At 37.5% G+C, this 24,577-nt stretch overlaps 1 protein-coding gene and 1 pseudogene across 1 annotated transcript in view; one reads left to right on the top strand and one right to left on the bottom strand.

Annotated features, from left to right (window-relative positions):
* Positions 1-24,577, top strand: part of PIGX (phosphatidylinositol glycan anchor biosynthesis class X) — a gene marked incomplete at its 5' end in the record, with an annotated part of 58,950 nt that overhangs the window by 7,890 nt on the left and 26,483 nt on the right. The window lies entirely within an intron of this gene.
* Positions 15,871-18,285, bottom strand: LOC130683581 (ras-related protein Rab-5A-like; annotated as a pseudogene).

Below are 24,577 nucleotides of genomic sequence, written 5' to 3'. Positions count from 1 at the left end.
GGTTAGACAATAATCCACTTTCATTCTCTTGCATATAGCTGTCCAGTTTTGCCAACTCCAGCTGCTGAAGAGTCTGTCATTTCCCCATTTTATATCCATGGCTCCTTTATCATATATTAATTGACCATATATGTTTGGGTTTATATCAGGGCTCTCTATTCTGTTTCACTGGTCTATGGGTCTGTTCTTGTGCCAGTAGCAAATTGTCTTGATTACTGTGGCTTTATAGTAGAGCTTGAAGTCAGGGAGCATAATTCCCCCTGCTTTATTCTTCCTTCTCAGGATTGCTTTGGCTATTTGGGGTCTTTGGTGCTTCCATATGAATTTTAGAACTATTTGCTCTAGTTTTTTGAAGAATGCTGTAGGTATTTTGATAGGGATTGCATTGAATCTGTAGATTGCTTTGGGCAGGATGGCCATTTTGACAATATTAATTCTTCTTATCCAAGAGCATGGGATGAATTTCCATTTAGTAGTGTCCTCTTTAATTTCTCTTAAGAGTGTCTTGTAGTTTTCAGCATATAGGTCTTTCATTTCCTTGGTTAGGTTTATTCCTAGGTATTTTATTCTTTTTGATGCAATTGTGAATGGAATTGTTTTGCTGATTTCTCTTTCTGCTAGTTCATCCTTAGTGTATAGGAGTAAAACATATATCTGTGTATTAATTTTGTATCTCGCAACTTTGCTGAATTCAGATATTAGATCTAGTCATTTTGGAGTGGATTCTTTAGGGTTTTTTATGGTTTTATATCATATCATCTGCAAACAGTGACAGTTTAACTTTTTCCTTGCCAATTTGGATGGCTTTTATTTCCTGGTTTTGTCTGATTGCCGTGGCTAGGACCTCCAGAACTATGTTGAATAAAAGTGGGCAGTGTGGGCATCCTTGTCTTGTTCCCAATCTTAAAGGAAAAGCTTTCAGCTTCTTACTGTTAAGTATAACGTTGGCTGTGGGGTTGTTGTATATGGCCTGTACTGTGTTGAGGTACTTGCCCTCTGTACCCATTTTGTTGAGAGTTTTTATCATAAATGGATGTTGAATTTTGTTGAATGCTTTTTCAGCATCTATGGAGATGATGATGTGGTTTTGGTCCTTCTTTTTGTTGATGTAGTGTATGATGTTGATGGATGTTCAAATGTTGCACCATCCTTGCATCCCTGGGATGAATCCCACTTGATCATCATGGATGGTCTTTTTGATGTGTTTTTGAATTTGGTTTGCTAATATTTTGTTGAGTGTTTTTGTATCTATGTTCATCAGGGATGTTGGTCTGTAATTTTCTTTTTTGTGTGGTGTCTTTGCCTGGTTTTGGTATTAGAGTGATGCTGGCCTCATAGAATGAGTTTGGGAGTATTCCCTCCTCTTCTACTTTTTTTGGAAAACTTTGAGGAGGATGGGTATTAGGTGTTCACTAAATGTTTGATAAAATTTAGCAGTGAAGGACAGGGGCGGAAGATGGCTGCGTGAGTAGAGCAGCGGAAATCTCCTCCCAAAACAACATATATCTATGAAAATATAACAAAGACAACCCTTCCTAGAATAAAGACCAGAGGACACAGGACAATATCCAGACCACATCCACAACTGAGAGAACCCAGCGCCTCGCGAAGGGGGTAAGATACAAGCCCCGGCCCCGCGGGAGCCGAGCGCCCCTCCCCCCAGCTCCCGGCGGGAGAAGAGCAGGCAGAGCGGGAGGGAGACGGAGCCCAGGGCTGCCGAACACCCAGCCCCAGCCATCCGGGCCAGAGTGCAGGGCCCTCGATACTGGGAAAACAGGGCAGCAAGAACAGTGAGCAGGCACTGGAGGCTGGGTGACAGAGGAAATAAGAAAAGCGCGCGACCATTTTTTTTTTTTTGCTTTTTTGCTGCTTTGTTTTGGCGAGCGCTTTTTGGAAGTCTTAAAGGGATAGGGACCCCAATACTAGGGAAACAGAGCAGCAAGACCGGTGAGCAGAGGCCTGAGGCTGGCACCGGAGAATAAAGAAAAACGAACGACCACCTTTTTTTTTTTTAATTAAAAAAATTTTTTTTTTTTTCTTTAATTAAAAAAATTTTTTTTTTTCTTGTTTTTTTTTGTGGTCATTGTTTTGTTTTGGCGGGTGCTTTTTGGAAGTCTTAAAGGGGCAGGGCAGGTCACTTAATCCAGAGGTAGGGAATCCGGGATCTCTGGGCACCCTAACCCCTGGGCTGCAGGGAGCAGGGAGGCCCCTTACGGAGATAAATAGCCTCCCAGCAGCTCCTGCTCCAACGCGACTCCACCATTTTGGAGTAGCTGCCCGAGCCAGGCCACGCCCACAGCAACAGTGGAGATTAACTCCATAGCAGCCGGGCAGGAAGCAGAAGCACTGTCTGCGCGCAGCTGCGCAGCACAAGCCACTAGAGGCCGCTGTTCTCCCAGGAGAGGAGGGCCACAAACCAACAAGAAAGGAAGTCCTTCCAGCCGTCACTCGTCCCAGTTCTGCAGACTATTCCTATCACCATGAAAAGGCAAAGCTACAGGCAGACAAAGATCACAGAGACAACACCAGAGAAGGAGACAGACCTAACCAGTCTTCCTGACAAAGAATTCAAAATAAGAATCATAAACATGCTGACAGAGATGCAGAGAAATACGCAAGAAAAATGGGATGAAGTCCGGAACGAGATCACAGATGCCAGAAAGGAGATCGCAGAAATGAAACAAACTCTGGAAGGGTTTATAAGCAGAATGGATAGAATGCAAGAGGCCATTGATGGAATTGAAATCAGAGAACAGGAACGCATAGAAGCTGACATAGAGAGAGACAAAAGGATCTCCAGGAATGAAACAATATTAAGAGAACTGTGTGACCAATCTAAAAGGAACAATATCCGTATTATAGGGGTCCCAGAAGAAGAAGAGAGAGGCAAAGAGATGGAAAGTATCTTAGAAGAAATAATTGCTGAAAACTTCCCCACACTGGGGGAGGAAGTAATCAAACAGACCACGGAAATACACAGAACCCCCAACAGAAAGGATCCAAGAAGGGCAACACCAAGACACATAATAATTAAAACGGCAAAGATCAAGGACAAGGAAAGAGTGTTAAAGGCAACTAGAGAGAAAAAGGTCACCTATAAAGGAAAACCCATCAGGCTAACGTCAGATTTCTCAACAGAAACCCTACAGGCCAGAAGAGAATGGCATGATATATTTAATACAATGAAACAGAAGGGCCTTGAACCAAGGATACTGTATCCAGCACGACTATCATTCATATATGACAGTGGGATTAAACAATTCCCAGACAAACAAAAGCTGAGGGAATTTGCTTTCCACAAACCACCTCTACAGAACATCTTACATGGACTGCTCTAGATGGGAGCACTCCTAGAAGGAGCACAGCACAAAACACACAACATATGAAGAATCGAGGAGGAGGAACAAGAAGGGAGAGAAGAAAAGAATCTCCAGACAGTGTATATAACAGCTCAATAAGCGAGCTAAGTTAGGCAGTAAGATACTAAAGAGGCTAACCTTGAACCTTTGGTAACCACGAATTTAAAGCCTGCAATGGCAATAAGTACATATCTTTCAATAGTCACCCTAAATGTTAATGGGTTGAATGCACCAATCAAAAGACACAGAGTAACAGAATGGATAAAAAAGCAAGACCCATCTATATGCTGCTTACAAGAAATTCACCTCAAACCCAAAGACATGTACAGACTAAAAGTCAAGGGATGGAAAAACATATTTCAAGCAAACAACAGTGAGAAGAAAGCAGGGGTTGCAGTACTAATATCAGACAAAATAGACTTCAAAACAAAGAAAGTAACAAGAGATAAAGAAGGACACTACATAATGATAAAGGGCTCAGTCAAACAAGAGGATATAACCATTCTAAATATATATGCACCCAACACAGGAGGACCAGCATATGTGAAACAAATACTAACAGAACTAAAGGGGGATATAGACTGCAATGCATTCATTCTAGGAGACTTCAACACACCACTCACCCCAAAGGATAGATCCACTGGGCAGAAAATAAGTAAGTACACGGAAGCACTGAACAACACAGTAGAGCAGATGGACCTAATAGACATCTATAGAACTCTACATCCAAAAGCAGCGGGATATACATTCTTCTCAAGTGCACATGGAACATTCTCCAGAATAGACCACATACTAGGCCACAAAAAGAGCCTCAGAAAATTCCAAAAGATTGAAATCCTACCAACCAACTTTTCAGACCACAAAGGCATAAAACTAGAAATAAACTGTACAAAGAAAGCAAAGAGGCTCACAAACACATGGAGGCTTAACAACACGCTCCTAAATAATCAATGGATCAATGACCAAATCAAAATGGAGATCCAGCAATATATGGAAACAAATGACAACAACAACACTAAGCCCCAACTTCTGTGGGACACAGCAAAAGCAGTCTTAAGAGGAAAGTATATAGCAATCCAAGCATATTTAAAAAAGGAAGAGCAATCCCAAATGAATGGTCTAATGTCACAATTATCGAAATTGGAAAAAGAAGAACAGATGAGGCCTAAGGTCAGCAGAAGGAGGGACATAATAAAGATCAGAGAAGAAATAAATAAAATTGAGAAGAATAAAACAATAGCAAAAATCAATGAAACCAAGAGCTGGTTCTTCGAGAAAATAAACAAAATAGATAAGCCTCTAGCCAGACTTATTAAGAAGAAAAGAGAGTCAACACAAATCAACAGTATCAGAAACGAGAAAGGAAAAATCACGACGGACCCCACGGAAATGCAAAGAATTATTGGAGAATACTATGAAAACCTATATGCTAACAAGCTGGGAAACCTAGGAGAAAAGGACAACTTCCTAGAAAAATATAACCTTCCACGATTGACCCAGGAAGAAACAGAAAATCTAAACAGACCAATTACCAGCAACGAAATTGAAGCGGTAATCAAAAAACTACCAAAGAACAAAACCCCCGGGCCAGATGGATTTACCTCGGAATTTTATCAGACATACAGGGAAGACATAATACCCATTCTCTTTAAAGTTTTCCAAAAAATAGAGGAGGAGGGGATACTCCCAAACTCATTGTATGAAGCTAACATCACCCTAATACCAAAACCAGGCAAAGACCCCACCAAAAAAGAAAACTACAGACCAATATCCCTGATGAACGTAGATGCAAAAATACTCAACAAAATATTAGCAAACCGAATTCAAAAATACATCAAAAGGATCATACACCATGACCAAGTGGGATTCATTCCAGGGATGCAAGGATGGTACAACATTCGAAAGTCCATCAACATCATCCACCACATCAACAAAAAGAAAGACAAAAACCACATGATCATCTCCATAGATGCTGAAAAAGCATTTGACAAAGTTCAACATCCATTCATGTTAAAAACTCTCAGCAAAATGGGAATAGAGGGCAAGTACCTCAACATAATAAAGGCCATCTATGATAAACCCACAGCCAACATTATATTGAACAGCAAGAAGCTGAAAGCATTTCCTCTGAGATCGGGAACTAGACAGGGATGCCCACTCTCTCCACTGTTATTTAACATAGTACTGGAGGTCCTAGCCACGGCAATCAGACAAAATAAAGAAATACAAGGAATCCAGATTGGTAAAGAAGAAGTTAAACTGTCACTATTTGCAGATGACATGATACTGTACATAAAAAACCCTAAAGACTCCACCCCAAAACTACTAGAACTGATATCAGAATACAGCAAAGTTGCAGGATACAAAATCAACACACAGAAATCTGTGGCTTTCCTATATACTAACAATGAACCAACAGAAAGAGAAATCAGGAAAACAACTCCATTCACAATTGCATCAAAAAAAATAAAATACCTAGGAATAAACCTAACCAAAGAAGTGAAAGACTTATACTCTGAAAACTACAAGTCACTCTTAAGAGAAATTAAAGGGGACACTAACAGATGGAAACTCATCCCATGCTCGTGGCTAGGAAGAATTAATATCGTTAAAATGGCCATCCTGCCCAAAGCAATATACAGATTTGATGCAATCCCTATGAAACTACCAGCAACATTCTTCAATGAACTGGAACAAATAATTCAAAAATTCATATGGAAACACCAAAGACCCCGAATAGCCAAAGCAATCCTGAGAAAGAAGAATAAAGTAGGGGGGATCTCACTCCCCAACTTCAAGCTCTACTATAAAGCCATAGTAATCAAGACAATTTGGTACTGGCACAAGAGCAGAGCCACAGACCAATGGAACAGACTAGAGAATCCAGACATTAACCCAGACATATATGATCAATTAATATTTGATAAAGGAGCCGTGGACATACAATGGCGAAATGACAGTCTCTTCAACAGGTGGTGCTGGCAAAACTGGACAGCTACATGTAGGAGAATGAAACTGGACCATTGTCTAACCCCATATACAAAAGTAGACTCAAAATGGATCAAAGACCTGAATGTAAGCCATGAAACCATTAAACTCTTGGAAGAAAACATAGGCAAAAACCTCTTAGACATAAACATGAGTGACCTCTTCTTGAACATATCTCCCCGGGCAAGGAAAACAACAGCAAAAATGAGTAAGTGGGACTACATTAAGCTGAAAAGCTTCTGTACAGCAAAAGACACCATCAATAGAACAAGAAGGATCCCTACAGTATGGGAGAATATATTTGAAAATGACACATCCGATAAAGGCTTGACGTCCAGAATATATAAGGAGCTCTCACGCCTCAACCATCAAAAAACAAATAACCCAATTAAAAAATGGGCAGAGGAACTGAACAGACAGTTCTCCAAAAAAGAAATACAGATGGCCAACAGACACATGAAAAGATGCTCCACATCGCTAATTATCAGAGAAATGCAAATTAAAACTACAATGAGGTATCACCTCACACCAGTAAGGATGGCTGCCATCCAAAAGACAAACAACAACAAATGTTGGCGAGGCTGTGGAGAAAGGGGAACCCTCCTACACTGCTGGTGGGAATGTAAGTTAGTTCAACCATTGTGGAAAGCAGTATGGAGGTACATCAAAATGCTCAAAACAGACTTACCATTTGACCCAGGAATTGCACTCCTAGGAATTTACCCTAAGAACGCAGCAATCAAGTTTGAGAAAGACAGATGCACCCCTATGTTTATTGCAGCACTATTTACAATAGCCAAGAATTGGAAGCAACCTAAATGTCCATCAATAGATGAATGGATAAAGAAGATGTGGTACATATACACAATGGAATACTACTCAGCCATAAGAAAAGGGCAAATCCAATCATTTGCAGCAACATGGATGGAGCTGGAGGGTATTATGCTCAGTGAAACAAGCCAAGCGGAGAAAGAGAAATATCAAATGATTTCACTTATCTGTGGAATATAAGAACAAAGGAAAAACTGAAGGAACAAAACAGCAGCAGAATCACAGAACTCAAGAATGGACTAACAGGTACCAAAGGGAAAGGGACTGGGGAGGATGGGTGGGTAGGGAGGGATAAGGGTGGTGGAGAAGTAGGGGGGTATTAAGATTAACATGTATGGGGGGGGTAGGAGAAAAGGGAGGGCTGTACAACACAGAGAAGGCAAGTAGTGATTCTACAACATTTTGCTATGCTGATGGACAGTGACTGTAAAGGGGTTTATAGGGGAGACCTGGTATAGGGGAGAGCCTAGTAAACATAATATTCATCATGTAAGTGTAGATTAGTGATAGCAAAAAAAAAAAGGGCAGTTCCTGTGTGGTAACCTCCAACGAGTTCTACACAAGGGTATAAAGGGCATATAAAAGTGTAGGCAAAGGGTCTGTTTGTGTTTATACAGAGGATCAAAGCCTAATTGGGCTACCCCGAAAATGAACTAAGATACGATATGAAAAAGAACTTCCAACATCTGCACTCTCTGGAAGACTCATGCCAGAAGATGATCATCAAAAAACCCCAACAAAGATCCACGCACTGCTACAGCTGTAGATGCACTCATCCCACCAGTTCCTGGACTTGCCATGGGAATGAGGAAGGAGATATCTAAGCTGGCCTGTGCATACAGTAAAATAACAAATTTGACTGGATCTATACTGTTGGAACTCAACCAAGAATTTGGAGAAGTGCAAATTGTAGCGGTCCAAAGTCTTACAACTACAAACTATTTACTGTTAAAAGAACATATGGCATGTGAACAGTCCCCAGGAATGGGTTGTTTTAATTTGTCTGATTTCTCTCAGACTGTTCAAGTTTAGTTGGACAATATCCACCATATCATAGATAAGTTTTCACAAATGCCTAAGGTGCCTAACTGGTTTTCTTGGTTTCACTGGAGATGGCTGGTAATTACAGATATGCTTTGGTTATGTAACTATACTCTTGTTATGTTAATGTGTGTGCGCAATTTAAGTAGTAGCTTCAAACCTATACATGCTGAAGTTACTCTTCAAGAAGATATATCAAAGAAATAATCAATCTTCCCATGTTTTCTTCCGCCTGCTACTTCTATAGCTTTTCTTCTTCCTTCCTAATTACAACCCTTAAATAGAATTCGTGCCTCATATCAAATTTACCGAGTATCATAATTCTTCCAAGTGGTAAAGATACCTCAAGACAAATGCTGGGCATAGAAGCCACAGGGCATAAATATGCAAAGAAGTAAAAAGCTAACTTTTTCAAACAATAAGGCTTCTCTCTCACTTACCAACTTCACATTTCCCTGTATGGCCCCGGAAGATTACTGGTTAGCCAGAGACGGGTAAGATTCCTCAAGGGAGGAACAACCTAAGACAGGCACAGTCGCAGGGGGGCCATCAGGTGAGAAATTGGGGATCAACAGAGGTGAGTCTTAGAACCTCACCCCCCCATTCTGAGAGAAATCTTCTGCATACGTGGATGTTTTATTGCCCTGGTCTAGCTTGGATTAACACATAGTCTACAGGCACACACCTGATCATCTACACGTGCTCTCTTACAACACTAAACTATGTTTTCTACCTTTATCTTGTATCTACCTACCACTTCAGCATTTTATTAAAAATAATAATAATAAAGAGAGAAATGTGGTATCCACATATAAATCAAGTATAAAAACCAAATGAGTATTCATATTTGAACTGACTGTTTAGAGTTCATAATGCATGAGCAAAACCGAAAGTTTCTGTGATGGCTGCCCTTGTACTGTTCACTATGTAACTTATTCATTATGTAAGAATTTGTTCTACATGTAAAAACTTGTTTGTTATGCCTCAGAAGATTGGAGACTGACAAAAATTAGGCTTGGGGTGGATTAATGATTGTGCATTGAGCATTGACTCCCCTATACAGAATTTTATTGTCGTTAACAACCATTTGATCAATAAATATGAGAGATGCCCTCAAAAAAAAAAAAAAAAAAAAAGACAGACTTCCAATGGTAAAATAAATTAGTAACCGGGATGTAATGTATAGCATAAGGAATATAGTCAAGATATTGTAACAGCCTGGTAGGGTGATAGCTGGAACCTAGAATTATGTATATAAATGTTCTACCACTGTGTTGTACACTTGAAACTCATGTAATGTAATACTGTGTGTCAACTACCCTTCAATAAAAAATAATTATTTAAAAAAAAAAAATTTAGCAGTGAAACCATGTGGTCCAGGGGTTTTGTTCTTAGGTAGTTTTTTGATTACTAATTCAGTTTCTTTGCTGGTAATTGGTCTATTCAAATTTTCTGTTTCTTCTGTGGTCAGCCTTGGAAGGTTGTATTTTTCTAAAAGTTCTCCATTTCTTCTAGGTTATCCAGTTTGTTACCATGTAATTTTTCATAGTATTCTCTAACTATTCTTTGTATTTCTGTGGTGTCTGTAGTGATTTTTCCTTTCTCATTTCTGATTCTATTTATGTGTGTAGACTCTCTTTTTTTCTTGATAATTCTGGCTAGGGATTTATCTATTTTGTTTATTTTCTTGAAGCAGCAGCTCCTGCTTTCATTGATTCTTTCTGTTGTTTTATTCTTCTCAATTTTATTTATTTCTGCTTTGATCTTTATTATGTCCCTCCTTCTACTGACTTTGGACCTCATTTGTTTTTCCTTTTCTAGTTTCATTAATTGTGAGTTTAGACTGTTCATTTGGGATTGTTCTTCTTTCCTGAGGAAGTTCTGTATTGCAATGTATTTCTCTCTTAGCACAGTCTTTGTTGCATCCCACAGATTTTGTGGTGTTGAATTATTGTTGTTGTTTGTCTCCATATATTGCTTGATCTCTGTTTTCATTTGTTAATTGATCCATTGATTATTTTGGAGGATGTTATTAAGCTTCCATGTGTTTGTGGGCTTTTTCATTTTCTTTATGTAATTTATTTTTAGTTTCATACCTTTGATCTGAGAAGGTAGTTGGTACAATTTCAGTCTTTTCGAATTTACTGATCTTTTTGTGGCCTAGTATATCATTCTTGAAAATGTTCCATGTGCACTTGAGAAGAATGTGTTTTCTATTTGCTTTTGGATGGAGTGTTCTGTAGATGTCTGTTAGGTTCATCTGTTCTAATATGTTGTTCAGTGCCTCTGTCTCTTTACTAATTTTCTGTCTGGTTGATCTGTCCTTTGTAGTGAGTGGTGTGTTGAAGTCTCCTCAAATGAATGCATTGCATTCTATTTCCTCCTTTAATTCTGTTAGTATTTGTTTCACATATGTAGGTGATCCTGTGTTGGGTACATAGATATTTATAATAGTTATATCCTCTTGTTGGACTGAGCCCTTTTTCATTTTGTAATGTCCTTCTTTGTCTCTTGTTACTTTCTTTGTTTTGAAGTCTATTTTGTCTGATACAAGTACTGCAACTCCTACTTTTTTCTCCCTATTAGTTGCATGAAATATGTTTTTCCATCCCTTTACTCTCAGTCTGTGTATGTCTTTGGGTTTGAAGTGAGTCTCTTGTAGGCAGCATATAGATGGGTCTTGTTTTTTTTATCCATTCAGTGTCTTGATTGGTGCATTCAGACTATTTACATTTAGGGTGATTATCGATAGGTATGTACTTATTGCCATTGCAGGCTTTACATTTCTGGTTACCAAAGGTTCAAGGGTAATTCCCTTACTATATAACTGTCTAATTTAACTCACTTCATGTGCTATTACAAACACAACCTAAAGGTTCTTTTTTTTCCCTCCTCTATTCGTTCTATGTTATGAATCATATTCTGTCCTTTTTGTCTATCCCTTGGGTGACATCTGTTTAGCCTTAGGAATACTTCCATCTATAGGAGTCCCTCCAAAATGCACTGTAGGGGTGGTGTGTAGGAGGTAAATTCTTTCAACTTTTGCCTATCTGAAAATTGTTTAATACCTCCTTCAAATTTAAACGATAACCTTGCCAGGTAGAGTATTCTTCGTTCAAGGCCCTTCTGCTTCATTGCATTAAATACAGCATGCCACTCCCTTCTGGCCTGTAAGGTTTCTGTTGAGAAGTCTGATGATAGCTTGATGTGTTTTCCTTTGTATGTGATCTTTTTTCTCTCTCTAGCTGCTTTAAAAATTCTGTCTTTATCCTTGATCTTTGCCATTTTAATTATTATATGTCTTGGTGTTGTCTTCCTTGGGTCCCTTGTGTTGGGAAATCTGTGCACCTCCATGACTTAAGTGACTGTCTCCTTCCGCGGATTGGGGAAGTTTTCAGCAATTTCCTCCTCAATGGCACTTTTGGTCTCTTTTTATCTCCTTCTTCTGGTACCCCTATAATGTGAATATTGTTCCGTTTGGATTGGTCACACAGTTCTCTCAATATTCTTTCATTTTTAGAGATTTTTTTCTCTCTGTGTCTCAGCTTCTTTGTATTCCTCTTCTCTAATTTCTATTCCATTTACTGTGTCTTCTACATCTAATCTGCTTTTAGATCCCTCCATTGTATGTTTCATTTCAGATATGGAATGTCTTAATGCTTGAATCTCCGATTTAAATTCATTCCTGAGTTCTTAAATATTTTTCTGTGCCTCCTTAAGCATGTTTGTAATTTTTATTTTGACCTCTCTTTCAGGAAGATTGGTGAGTTCAGTTTCATTTGGCCCTTTTTCTGGGGTTTGTGAGATTTTGGTCTGAACCATGTTCTTTTGACATTTCATATTTCTGTGTGGTGCCCACTAGTGCCCAGAAACTCCAGTCTCTGGAGCTGCTTAGCCCCTAGAGTGAGGTTGGGGGTGGTAGGGGAGCGGAGCTGGTGCCTGGGAGGAGGAAAGAGCTGTTTCCTGATTCCCATCTGTGGTGCCTGTCTCCAGTGTCAGAGCCGGTGGGCCAAGCACACAGGTGTAAGCCTCTGCTTTATGTCTCTAGCTGTTGTAGGCGGGGCCTCCCTCTGGCTGGCCTGATGCCAGCACAGTGACTGCCAGTTTGCCAACCAGGGCTGGCAGGCTAGGAGGGAGGCGCAGCAGGCTGCATGTCACAGTGGGGGGGGCGGTGCCTCGGAGCTGAGTAAGCAGCCAGGGGTATGGAGCGCCTGAAGCTTCTCAAAGTTCCCAACCAGCTGGACAGAACGCACCCAGAAAACCTTGTCCATCTCTCTCCTCCGTCTTGCAGCAAGCTCCGTGCAAACCCCTCCCCTTCAGCAGCCCTCTTGCTGCTAGGAAGCCTCTCAGACTGCCTGCCTTTCCTCTGATGCAGAGCGACTGGATGTGGATCCCCTCCTCCACAAGTGGCTGGAATCTCAGTCTCCCAAGCACTCCGCCTGTTCGAGCCCCACAATGTCCAGAGCACCACATAATATAGGTTTCTGCTCACAAAGCAGATCTCCAGGGCCAGGTGTTCAGCAGTCCCAAGCTTCCACCCCTTCCCCACTCCATTTCTTTTCCTCCTTCCAGTGAGCTGGGGTAGGGTAGGGCTTGGGTCCTGCCAGATTAAGGCTTTCGTACGTTACCCTGTTTCATGAGGTCTGCCCTGTTCGTGAGGTCTGTGTGTAGTCTGGTTCAGCCTTCTTTCTTGTTGCTGTTTTAGGGTTAGTTGTATCAATTAACTACATTTTCATACTATTTGTGGTTTTGGGAGGAGTTCTCTGTCTCACCTCTCATGCCGCCATCTTGAATCTCTCCTCATTGTACTTTTAATTTGTACTTTTCTGATGACTAATGATGTTGAGCATCTTTTCATGTACTTATTAGTCACTTGTATATCTTCCTTTGTGAAGCACTGGCTTAAATTTTTTGTCCATTTTTAAACTGGGATGTCATTTTATATATTGAGTTGTAAGAATTCTAATTTTGATGGATTCTGGTTTATCAGTTTTTTTCTTTTATGGTTCATGGTTTTTGTGTGCTCTGTAGGAAATCATGCTATTCCAAGATCATGGATATTTTCTTTTACAAATGTCGCATGGGGTATGATCAATTTTGAATTAATTTGTATATACTGTTAGATAAAAGTTGAAGCTATTTTTTTTCCATATGGGTGTCTGTCATATCTAGCATCATTTTGCAAAAGGACTATTCTTTGCTCATCAAATGACCTTGACACATTAGTTGAAAATTAATATTTTGTATGTGAACATGTATTTGTGCATTCTATTCAAACTATTACCTGTAGACCAAATCTTGCATGTGGCCTATTTGTACCACCTTTGAGCTAAAAATGATTGTTTGTAAGGTATCATTGATATATACTCTTATGAAGGTTTTACAAGAAAAACAATGTGGTTATTACATTCACCCTTGTCATTGAGTGTCCCCCGTAACCCATTGCAGTCACTGTCCTTCAGTGTAGGAAGATGCCACAGAGTTCCTACTTGCCTTCTCTGTGTTACACTGTCTTCCCCATGACCCCACACACACCATGTGCACTAATCATGATACCCCACAATCCCCTTCTCCCTCCCTCCCCACCTGCCCTTCCTCACCCCTCCCCTTTGGTAACTGCTAGTCCATTCTTGGAGTCTGCGAGTCTGCTGCTATTTTGTTCCTTCAGTTTTGCTTTGTTGTTATACTCCACAAATGAGGGAGATCATAAAAATGATTTTTGTATATATTTTAAGTTTTTTTTTTAAAAAGGCAAAGAAAAATATGCAAATAGGCTTATATGGCTCAGAGAGTCTAAAATATTTACTACTAAGATATTTACAGAAAACGTTTTCCAAACCCTGATCTGTATATCCATCTATATGCCAGTAAAATCTACCTTGATAACTGTAGCTTGATTTTATGTCTTCAAATCAGGAAGTCTGCAACTTTTTGTTTTTTTGTGGGTTTTTCTTAGTTATTTTGGATCCTTCGCAGTTCCATATTACTTTTGTAATCAACTTGTAGGTTTCTTTAAAAAAGTTTCTTGAAATTTTGATTGGATTCTGTTGAAACTCTATGTCAATTTCTAGAGAACTGATACATTAACATTGAGTGTTTCAATGCATGAATATGCGTTTCCATTTATTTAGGCTTTATTGGTTTATCTTAACAATATTGTCACTTCCAAAAGTATCAGTCTTGCACATATTTTTTTAAATTTACCTCTAAGTATTTCATGTTTTTTGATGTAAAGAGTATTTAAAATTTTTCATTTCTACTTGTTGATTGCTAGTAGTAGAAATACAACTAGTTTTTGTATATTGACGTTATGCCCTGATTCCTTAACCCTAATAGATCAATGCCTACAGCTTTTTTGTAGATTCCTTAGCATATTTACATAGATGATCCAGGTTTGCAAATAAAGGTAATCTGTATGCTTCTTATATCCTTTTCTTGCCTTTTCAAGCTGGCTAGAAACTCTAATACAAAGTTAACTAAAAATGGTGAGAGCAGATGTCCTTGCCTTGCCTTGTTTCTTATCTTAAGGGAAAGGTATCCAGTCCTTCACCATTAAGTGTGCTATTTGTTAGATTTTTTTTTTTAGGGGTGGCTTTTATCAGTTGAGGACATTCTCTCATGTTTCTAGTTTCTTGCAGTGTTTTTCATGATTGGGTGTTAGATTTTATGAATGCTTTTTCTGTATCTATTATGAGAGGATCATATGATTACTTTATTCTGTTAATATGGTAAAGTATGTATATTGATAATTCCAGTAATAACACCTACCACTTGGTTGCAATGTATTATCTTTTTGACATATTACTGGATTTGATTTGCTAATATCTGGTTGAGAATTTTTACTTCTCTGTTGATATAGGATATTGGTCTGTACTTCTCTTTTGTTGTGATGCCTTATCTGGTTTCAGTGTCAGGGTGATGATGGCTTTGTAAAATAAGTTGGGAAGTATTTCCTTCTCTATTTTCTGATTATGTAGATTGGTGTTATTTCTTCCTTTAATGTTTAATAGAATTCAACAATAAAGCCTTTTAGGCCTGAGGTTTTCTATGTGGGAAGGCTTTAAATTTCTTAAAATTCAAGATAGAACTATTCAGATAATTCTGTTTCTTTTTTGTCAGTTTGGGTAATCTTTTTATATGAATTTATTTTATTTAGGTTGTTTAATTTACTGGAATAAAATTATTCAAATATTCCCTTATTTTTCTTTTAATATGTAGTGTTATAGTATTGTTCCCTCTTTCATTCCCGATACTGATATTCTGTGCTTTTTCTCTGTCTCTCATGAAAATTCTAGAGATTTATCAGTACTATTGATCTTTGCAAAGAGACTGTTTCATTGATTTTTCTCTCTTTGTCTGCTTTCTATTTCATTGATTTGTGCTCTATATTATTTCCTTCCTTCTTACTTTGAATTTAATTTCATCTTCAGCTTTTTAAGATGGCAACTTAGGTCACTGATTTTAGACTTTTTTTTTCTAACATAGGTATCTTTGCATTTAATGCTGTTTCTCCTAAGCAGAGTTTTAGCTGTAACCTCTACATTTTGACATTTGTTTTCATTTTCATTTAGTTTAGTATATTTTCTAATTTTTTTTATTTCTTCTTTGACACGTCAGTTATGTAGACATGTTTGACTTTAAGGTTTTGGAGGATTTTCCAGAAATCTGTCTATCACTGATTTTTTTTTCTTTTTATAGTAATCATTTTATTCCAACCTGAGCACCTCAATACAAAAATCACTCGTAAACTGTTTTTCTTACTAATTCTGAATTACTATAAATATATAAGTTCTGCTAACAGTTCAACACTTAAGTAGATTAAATCATCTCTGACACATGGTAGATTAAACATAATGAAAATACCAAAAATAATTAGTGCATTATACTGAACCAATCAAAATAAAATGAATTTGGGAAAATGAGGCTGCAAGATTATTACTAACATATTATAATATTTATATTACAAATTACAGGTATATTGTTTATTATGGTTCTAGCCAAACAACTAAATCCCCTTCCTTTCAAAGCGGGAGAGAAAGAAATAATTAGCTGTTTTAGTAACTACATTTTGCATACTTCTAAGCAACTCTTGAAATATTCTATAAAAGTAATAAACATATATGGAAACTATTGTGCAATACCCTACTTAAAATATAGCTGACAATTGAATGTACATAATTGTTAGTGCATTGTCTGTATTACATCGAAGGGAACAAGAGCTCCTTCTCTGCCCTTAAACAACAAAACCTATGCAATGGCCAGCAGTGATTAAACACATTCACAGACACCTGGTTTGTTTCATCTTTGTTCAAGAGCTCACAGTATTTGAAGGGAACACTTAATATTAAGATGCATTCATCAGTTTTTATATTCTTAAAACAAGATGGGGTTACATTTGATTTTTTTAGCCCTATTTATAAAAAACAGGACTGGCTATCATTTAGGTGCCACAGATGTTTATTTTCTCCCCTGAAGATATGGAACTGTTATCATGTGGCTAATTTGTTAAAATGTGGAATGTACGCTTTAAATATAGACACTAGGATAAATTACGATTTGCCCAAATACTGTAGCTAAGTATAAGTATTTTCAGAACTTCCTTCTAAAAAAGAATGGTTTTGAAAAACAAAAATTAATATGCTTCCAAATTTTTTTATAGAACTATCTTTAACTGTGGGTCCAGATAGTCATTGCTCTGTATCTCTGGTAGTGAGAAATGACTCCCTCTAACCTTCCAATGAAACAGGTGGACATAAAGCTCTCATTTTCTTCTATTGCTGAAACAGAGGGACACATGCATGTTATTAAAAATTAAATTCAAAACATTTAAAATAATTCTGTATTAGAAACTTGACTCTATCATAAGTCTCTTTTTTTAGACATCATACTGCACTGGTTAAATGTATTAATTTCATTTGGCCCATTTTCTGGGGTTTGTGAGATTTTGGTCTGAACCATGTTCTTTTGACATTTCATATTTCTGTGTGGTGCCCACTAGTGCCCAGAAGCTCCAGTCTCTGGAGCTGCTTAGCCCCTAGAGTGAGGTTGGGGGTGGTAGGGGAGCGGTGCTGGTGCCTGGGAGGAGGAAAGATCTGTTTCCTGATTCCCATCTGCGGTGCCTGTCTCCAGTGTCAGAGCCGGTGGGCCAAGCACACAGGTGTAAGCATTTAGGAAGCAGAAGAATATTTCAGTTGATTCAAACAGGAGGTTTTGTTCCTGTAACTGACCCCTGGTTGGCGGTGTAGGTTCAGTAAGGTCTACTAATCTTCCTTGCTCCTAGATTCTGTGTTTCATTCTTTGGCAGCTTTTTAACTGTTACTATGAACATTTCATTTACATTCATTGATATTTTAGCTGATGTCTCCATGAATAATAAACTTGTCATCTGTGTAGGACTGTGCTTCCTGGAAGTCTGCAGCTCTTTTAAGTCAGACTTGTTTCTTGATATGACAGTGTTCAGACTTGATGCCTCCGAAGTTCTTTAACCCAGTTTTCTGTTCCTGGAAAGGACTACTCATTTGAGATACCATATACAACTATAGCTTCCTGTACTTCTGTATAGTACATTGCTGCTAGGCTATAGTATCATTCTTAGCTGTATCCCATATTTGAAACTTCACTATTGTGTCATGAAGGCACATAGTTTGGGTTAGAAAAGCTGCCTCAGCGGTACTGTCTTGAAATTTGTGAAATTGGCCCTTCACAAAATGAAGCACTAGACTTGATTTGTCAAAAGCAGACTCACCCAGAAGTACTGATTTGAACTGGTGTATTGTATTTCCAGTATTTGGCCCATTGGTACTTGTTGCTCCTTGACTGGCCATGTCCAAATTTGAGAAAAGTCCCTAATTTCAGTCTCTTAAATGAATTTCCAGCATCCAACGTGTATTTTTCTTTCTGGAGGTAAAGAAACCTGAGACCACACACAGGGCTGTGGAGTTGAAGCTTCCTGGCAGCAGATCCCAGGCATCGCCTGAAGGACAAGACTAAGACTGAGGCTGTGGCTTTGGAGGAGACAGTGTCTCCTCCTACTGATTTCTAATTTAATTCCATATAAGAGACCATATTCTGTGATTTCAGACCTTTTAAACTTCTAGAGACCTCTTTTATCACTCAGCATGTAGTGTTTCTTATGCACTTAAAAATGTGCTTTTGTTCAATAGAACATTCTATATAGGTCAGTTAAATCAGCTGATTGGAGGTTGTTCATGCCTTTTATTTCTTTACTGATTGTCTTTCTACTTGTTCTGCCCATTATTGAGAGAGGAGAGTAAAATATCTGGCTGTAATAATTGTGGATTTATCTATTTATCCTTCTTGTTCTGACAGTTTTTGCTGTGAAGTAAAATTCATGAATATTTTGAAACTCCATTTTTAGGTACATAACAGTACATTCAAGATTATTATGTCTTGATGAATTGACCCTTTTATCTTTGTATAATGTCTTTCTGTATCACTGACAATATTCCTTGTCCTGAAGTCTCCTTTTTTAAAAATTTTACTGAAGTGCATGCAATAAAATGCACAAATCTTAGTGTACTGCTCGATGCATTTTGACATGTGTATACTCTCAGTAGCCATCATCCAGATCAAGATATCAAACATTCTCACTAATTTTTACCCCCTTCATGTATCTCAACCATCCCCTTACTCTGTTCCCTTATAGCAACCACTAGTCTGTTCTTGGTGTCTGTGAGCCTATTTCTGGGTTTTTTTTGTTTTTTAGATTACACATGTAAGTGAAATCATATGGTATTTGTCTTTTCTGACTTATTTCATTTAGCATGATGCTTTTGAGGTCTATCCATGTTTTGCAAATAACAAGATTTCATTCTAATTTATGGCTGAGTGATATTCTATTGCATATTAGTACCACATCTTTTTTATCCATTCATCTATCAGTGGATATTTAGGTTGCTGCCATATCTTAGCTATTGTAAACAATGCCACAGTAAACATAGGATTGCATATATCTTTTTGGACTAGTGATTTTATTTTCTTATAGTAAATTCTGAAAAGTGGAATTGCAGGGTCCACCTGCTATTTTTAGTTTTTTGAGACACCTCAGTGCTGCTTTCCACAGTGGCTGGACCAATTTACATTCCAACCAAAAGTGTATGAGGGTTCCCTTTTTTTTATTTCCAGCAGCTTTTTTTAAAAATTTCATTTTGGTATCATTAATCTACAATTACATTAGGAACATTATGTTTACCAGGCTCCCCCCTTCACCAAGTCCCCCCCACAAACCCCATTACAGTCACTGTCCATCAGCGTAGTAAGATGCTGTAGAGTCACTACTTGTCCTCTCTGTTGCACAGCCCTCCCCGTGTCCCCCCACATTATACATGCTAATCGTAATGCCCCCTTTCTTTCCTCCCCCCCTTATCCCTCCCTTCCCACCCATCCTCCCCAGTCTTTCCCCTTGGTAACTGTTAGTCCATTCTTGGGTTCTGTGAGTCTGCTGCTGTTTTGTTCCTCCAGTTTTTTCTTTGTTCTTATACTCCACAGTTGAGTGAAATCATTTGATACTTGTCTTTCTTTCCCTGGCTTATTTCACTGAGCATAATACCCTCTAGCTCCATCCATGTTGTTGCAAATGGTAGGATTTGTTTTCTTCTTATGGCTGAATAATATTCCATTGTGTATATGTACCACATCTTCTTTATCCATTCATCTACTGATGGACACTTAGGTTGCTTCCATTTCTTGGCTATTGTAAATAGTGCTGCGACAAACATAGGGGTGCATCTGTCTTTTTCAAAGTGGGCTGCTGTATTCTTAGGGTAAATTCCTAGAAGTGGAATTCCTGGGTCAAATGGTATTTCTATTTTGAGATTTTTGAGGAACCTCCATACTGCTTTCCACAATGGTTGAACTAATTTACATTGCCACCAGCAGTGTAGGAGGGTCCCCCTTTCTCCACAACCTCACCAACATTTGTTGTTGTTTGTCTTTTGGATGGTGGCGATCTTTACTGGTGTGAAGTGATATTTCATTGTGGTTTTAATTTGCTTTTCTCTGATGACTAGCGATGTGGAGCATCTTTTCATGTCTCTGTTGGCCATTTGAATTTCTTCTTTGGAGAAGTGTCTGTTCAGCTCCTCTGCCCATTTTTTAATTGGATTATTTGCTTTTTTGTTTGTTGAGGTGCGTGGGTTCTTTATATATTTTGAATGTCAACCTTTTATCGGATCTGTCATTTATGAATATATTCTCCCATACTGTTGGATACCTTTTTGTTCTATTGATGGTGTCCTTTGCTGTACAGAAGCTTTTCAGCTTAATATAATCCCACTTGTTATGAGGGTTCCCTTTTTTCGACATCCTTGCCAACCCTTCTTATTTCTTGTCTTACTGATATTAGCCCCTCTGACTGGTGTGAGGTGATGATCTCATTGTGGTTTTGATTTTCATTTCCCTGATGATAAGTGGTGTTGAACATCTTTTCATCAGTCTGTTAGCCATCTGTATATCTTCTTTCGAAAAATGTCCATTGAGGTTCTCTGTCCATTTTTTAATTGGGATATTCTTTGGTGTTGAATTGTATGGGTTCTTTATATATCTTGCATATTAGCCCCTTATTGGATATATCATTTGCAGATACATTCTCCCATACTGTAGGTTTCCTTTTCATTTTGTTGATGTTTTCCTTTGCAGTGTAGAAGCTTTTTAGTTTGATGTAGTCCCATCTGTTTATTTTTGCTTTTGTTTCCCTTGCTTGGAGAGACATATCAAAAAAAAATTACTAATGCTGATCTTCAAGAGTGTACTGCGTATGTTTTTCTTCTTTTGTGTCTTATATTTAGGCCTTTAATCCATTATGAGTTTATGTTTGTATACAGCAAAAGACAGTGATCCACTTTGATTCTTCTGCATGTAGATGTCCAGTTTTCTGAGCATCATTTATTGAAGAAACTCTCTTTTACCCATTGTATATCCTTGCCACCTTTGTAATATATTAATTGACCATATAGATGTGTGTTTATTTCTGGGCTCTCTATTCTTTTCCATTGTCCTGTGTATCTGTTCTTGTGCTGTACCATACTGTTTTGATTGCTGTAGCTTTGCAGTATAATTTGAAGTCAAGGAGTGCCCCAGCTATTTTCATCTTTCTAGAGATTGGTTGGCTATTTGGTGTCTTCTGTGGTTCCCTACAAATTTTAGGATTATTTGCTCTAGTTCTGTGAAAAATGCCATTAGTATTTTGATAGGGATTTAATCTGTAGATTGCCTTGGGCATTATGGCCTTTTTCTTTTTTTAGGATTTAACAGTTTATTATTTATTAATTTTATGGTAATTATGTTAGTACAAATATAATAGTTCATCAACATAAGTGTATTACTTATATTAATATATGTTACATACTTTTTTATTGAAGTATTGTTGATATACAATTTTATATTGGTTTCAAATGTACAACACAGTGGTTCAACAGTTATCCATATTATTAAATCCTTACTCCTCTAGTGCAGTTACTATCTATCAATGTAGAAAGATGTTATAGAATCACAGACTATTTTGTCCATGCTGTACTACCATCCCTGTGACCCACTTACATTGTGATTGTGAAATGTTGTGCCCCTTTATCCCTCTCACCCTCCCCCATCCTGCCCCTCCCCCTTGGTAACATTATGGCCATTTTAACAATATTAATTCCTCCTATCCATGAGCATGGAACAACTTTTCATTTATTTGTATGTTTTTCAATTTCTTTCATCGGTGTCTTGTAGTTTTCAGGTACAGGTCTTTCATCTCTTTTGGTTAGGTTTATTTATAGGTATTTTATTCTTTTTGATGCTATTGTAAATGGGATTGATTTCATAATTTCTCTTTCTGTTCATTATTTGTATATAGAAATTAACAGATTTCTGTACATTGATTTTGTATTCTGTGACTTTCCTGAATTCATTTATTAATTCTAATTGGTTTTTGGGGGAGTCTTTAGGGTTTTCTATATATAGTGTCATGTCATCTGCAAATAGGGACAATTTTACTTCTTTGAATTTGCATGCCTTTTATTTCTTTTTCTTGTCAGATTGCTATGGCTAGGACTTCCAGTAGTGTGTTGAATAAAAATGGTGAGAATAGGCATCCTTATCTTGTTCCTGATCTTAGAGGAAAAGCTTTTAGCTTTTCACCATTGAGTATGATGTTAGCTGTGGATTTGTTATATGGCCTTTATTAGGTTGAGATAAGTTCCCTCTATACCTGCTTTGTTGAGAGTTTTTATCATGAATGGATGTTGAATTTTATCAAATGTTTTTTCAGCATCTATTGAGATTATATGTTTTTTTATACTTCCTTTTAGAAGTCTACCTTTTTTTGATATTGTATAGCCATTTCTTTATTATTACTAATATTTGCATGTATTTTTCCATCCTTTTAATTTAACTGTATGTTTATATTTAATGTGTTTCTTGTATACAACATATAGTTAAATGTTGCTATTTTTTTCACTCTGTCAATGTCTACATTCTAATGGGAGTGATAGACCATTTACTTTTCATATAAATATTGATTTGGACAGTTTGGTTTAAATTGATCAATCTTGCTGCTTTTTTCTGTTTCTTTTTCTGTTTGTCCCATCTAGTCTTTCTTTCTTGTCTTATTTTAGATAAACTGAGTAATTTTTTAAGCATTCCAATTTATCTTCATTTTGGCTTATTAACTATACCTCTCTTTTTTAAATGGTTGCTTTACGGTTTACAGTGTGCAATTTTAACTTATCAGTCAGCCTTCAAATAATATTGTTTCACACCATGAATAATGTATGAAACTTATATCAGAATAGTTCATTTCCTTGTCTCCTTTATGCTATAGTTGCCATATATTCATGAACTTTACATCTTATTTATAAACCCTACCATATTTTGTTACTATTTTTGCTTTGAATAGTCAGTCATATATATTTTACACTATTATTTCTTTAAATCGTGATAAAATACCAATAACGTAAAATTTACCATTTTAGCCATTTTTAACTGTACACCTCAGTAACATTAAGACATTCACATTGTTGTGGTACCATCACCACCATCCACCTACAGAACTCTTTTCATCTTGCAAAACTGAAACTCTGTACCTTTTAAACAGCCCTCCTTCTCCCCTTCCTTCAGCCCTGGGAACAACCATTCTACTTTCTATCTCTATGATTTGACTACTGTAGGCACCTCGTAGAAGTGGAACCATACAATACTTTTGACTGGCTTACTTCACCTAGTATAATGTCTTCAAGTTTCATCGATGTTAATTTTTTGTTGGATTGTCATACTGTTCTCTACAGTGGCTAAATCATTTTACATTCCAACCAACAATGCATAAGGCTTCCTATTTTTCTTTTTTCTTTTTTTTTTTTTTTTGTAGATAATTATTTTTTATTGAAGGGTAGTTAACATACAGTATTACATTACATTACTTTCAGGTGTACAACATAGTGATTCAGCATTTATATACATGACAATTCTAGGTACCAGCTATCACCATACCAAGCTGTTACAGTATCTTGACTATATTCATGACATCCCGGTTACTTATTATTTTACCATTGGAAGTGTATACTTTTTTTTTTTTTTTGTAAGGGCATCTCTCATATTTATTGATCAAATGGTTGTTAACAACAGTAAAGATCTGTATAGGGGAGTCAATGCTCAATGCACAATCATTAATCCACCTCAAGCCTAATTTTCATCAGTATCCAATCTTCTGAGGCATAACAAACAAGTTCTTACATGGAGAACAAATTCTTACATAGTGAATAAGTTCTTACATGGTGAACAGTACAAGGGCAGCCATCACAGAAACCTTCAGTTTTGCTCATGCATTATGAACTATAAACAGTCAGTTCAAATATGAATACTCATTTGATTTTTATACTTGATTTATATGTGGATACCACATTTCTCTCTTTATTATTATTATTTTTAATAAAATGCTGAAGTGGTAGGTAGATACAAGATAAAGGTAGAAAACATAGTTTAGTGTTGTAAGAGAGCAAATGTAGATGATCAAGTGTGTGCCTGTAGACTATGTGTTAATCCAAGCTAGACAAGGGCAATAAAACATCCGCGTATGCAGAAGATTTCTCTGAGAACGGGGGGGTGAGGTTCTAAGCCTCACCTCTGTTGATCCTAAATTTCTCACCTGATGACCCCCCTGCGACTGTGCCTGTCTTAGGTTGTTCCTCCCTTGAGGAATCTTACCCGTCTCTGGCTAACCAGTCATCTTCCGGGGCCATACAGGGAAATGTAAAGTTGGTAAGTGAGAGGGAAGCCTTATTTTTTGAAATGGTTAGCTTTTTATTTCTTTGCATATTTATGCCCTGTAGCTTCCATGCCCAGCATTTGTCTTGAGGTATCTT

This window comes from Manis pentadactyla, chromosome 1 (genome assembly GCF_030020395.1).
Source record: "Manis pentadactyla isolate mManPen7 chromosome 1, mManPen7.hap1, whole genome shotgun sequence".
Taxonomy (NCBI): domain Eukaryota; kingdom Metazoa; phylum Chordata; class Mammalia; order Pholidota; family Manidae; genus Manis; species Manis pentadactyla.
This window is presented reverse-complemented; position numbering and strand designations above follow the sequence as displayed.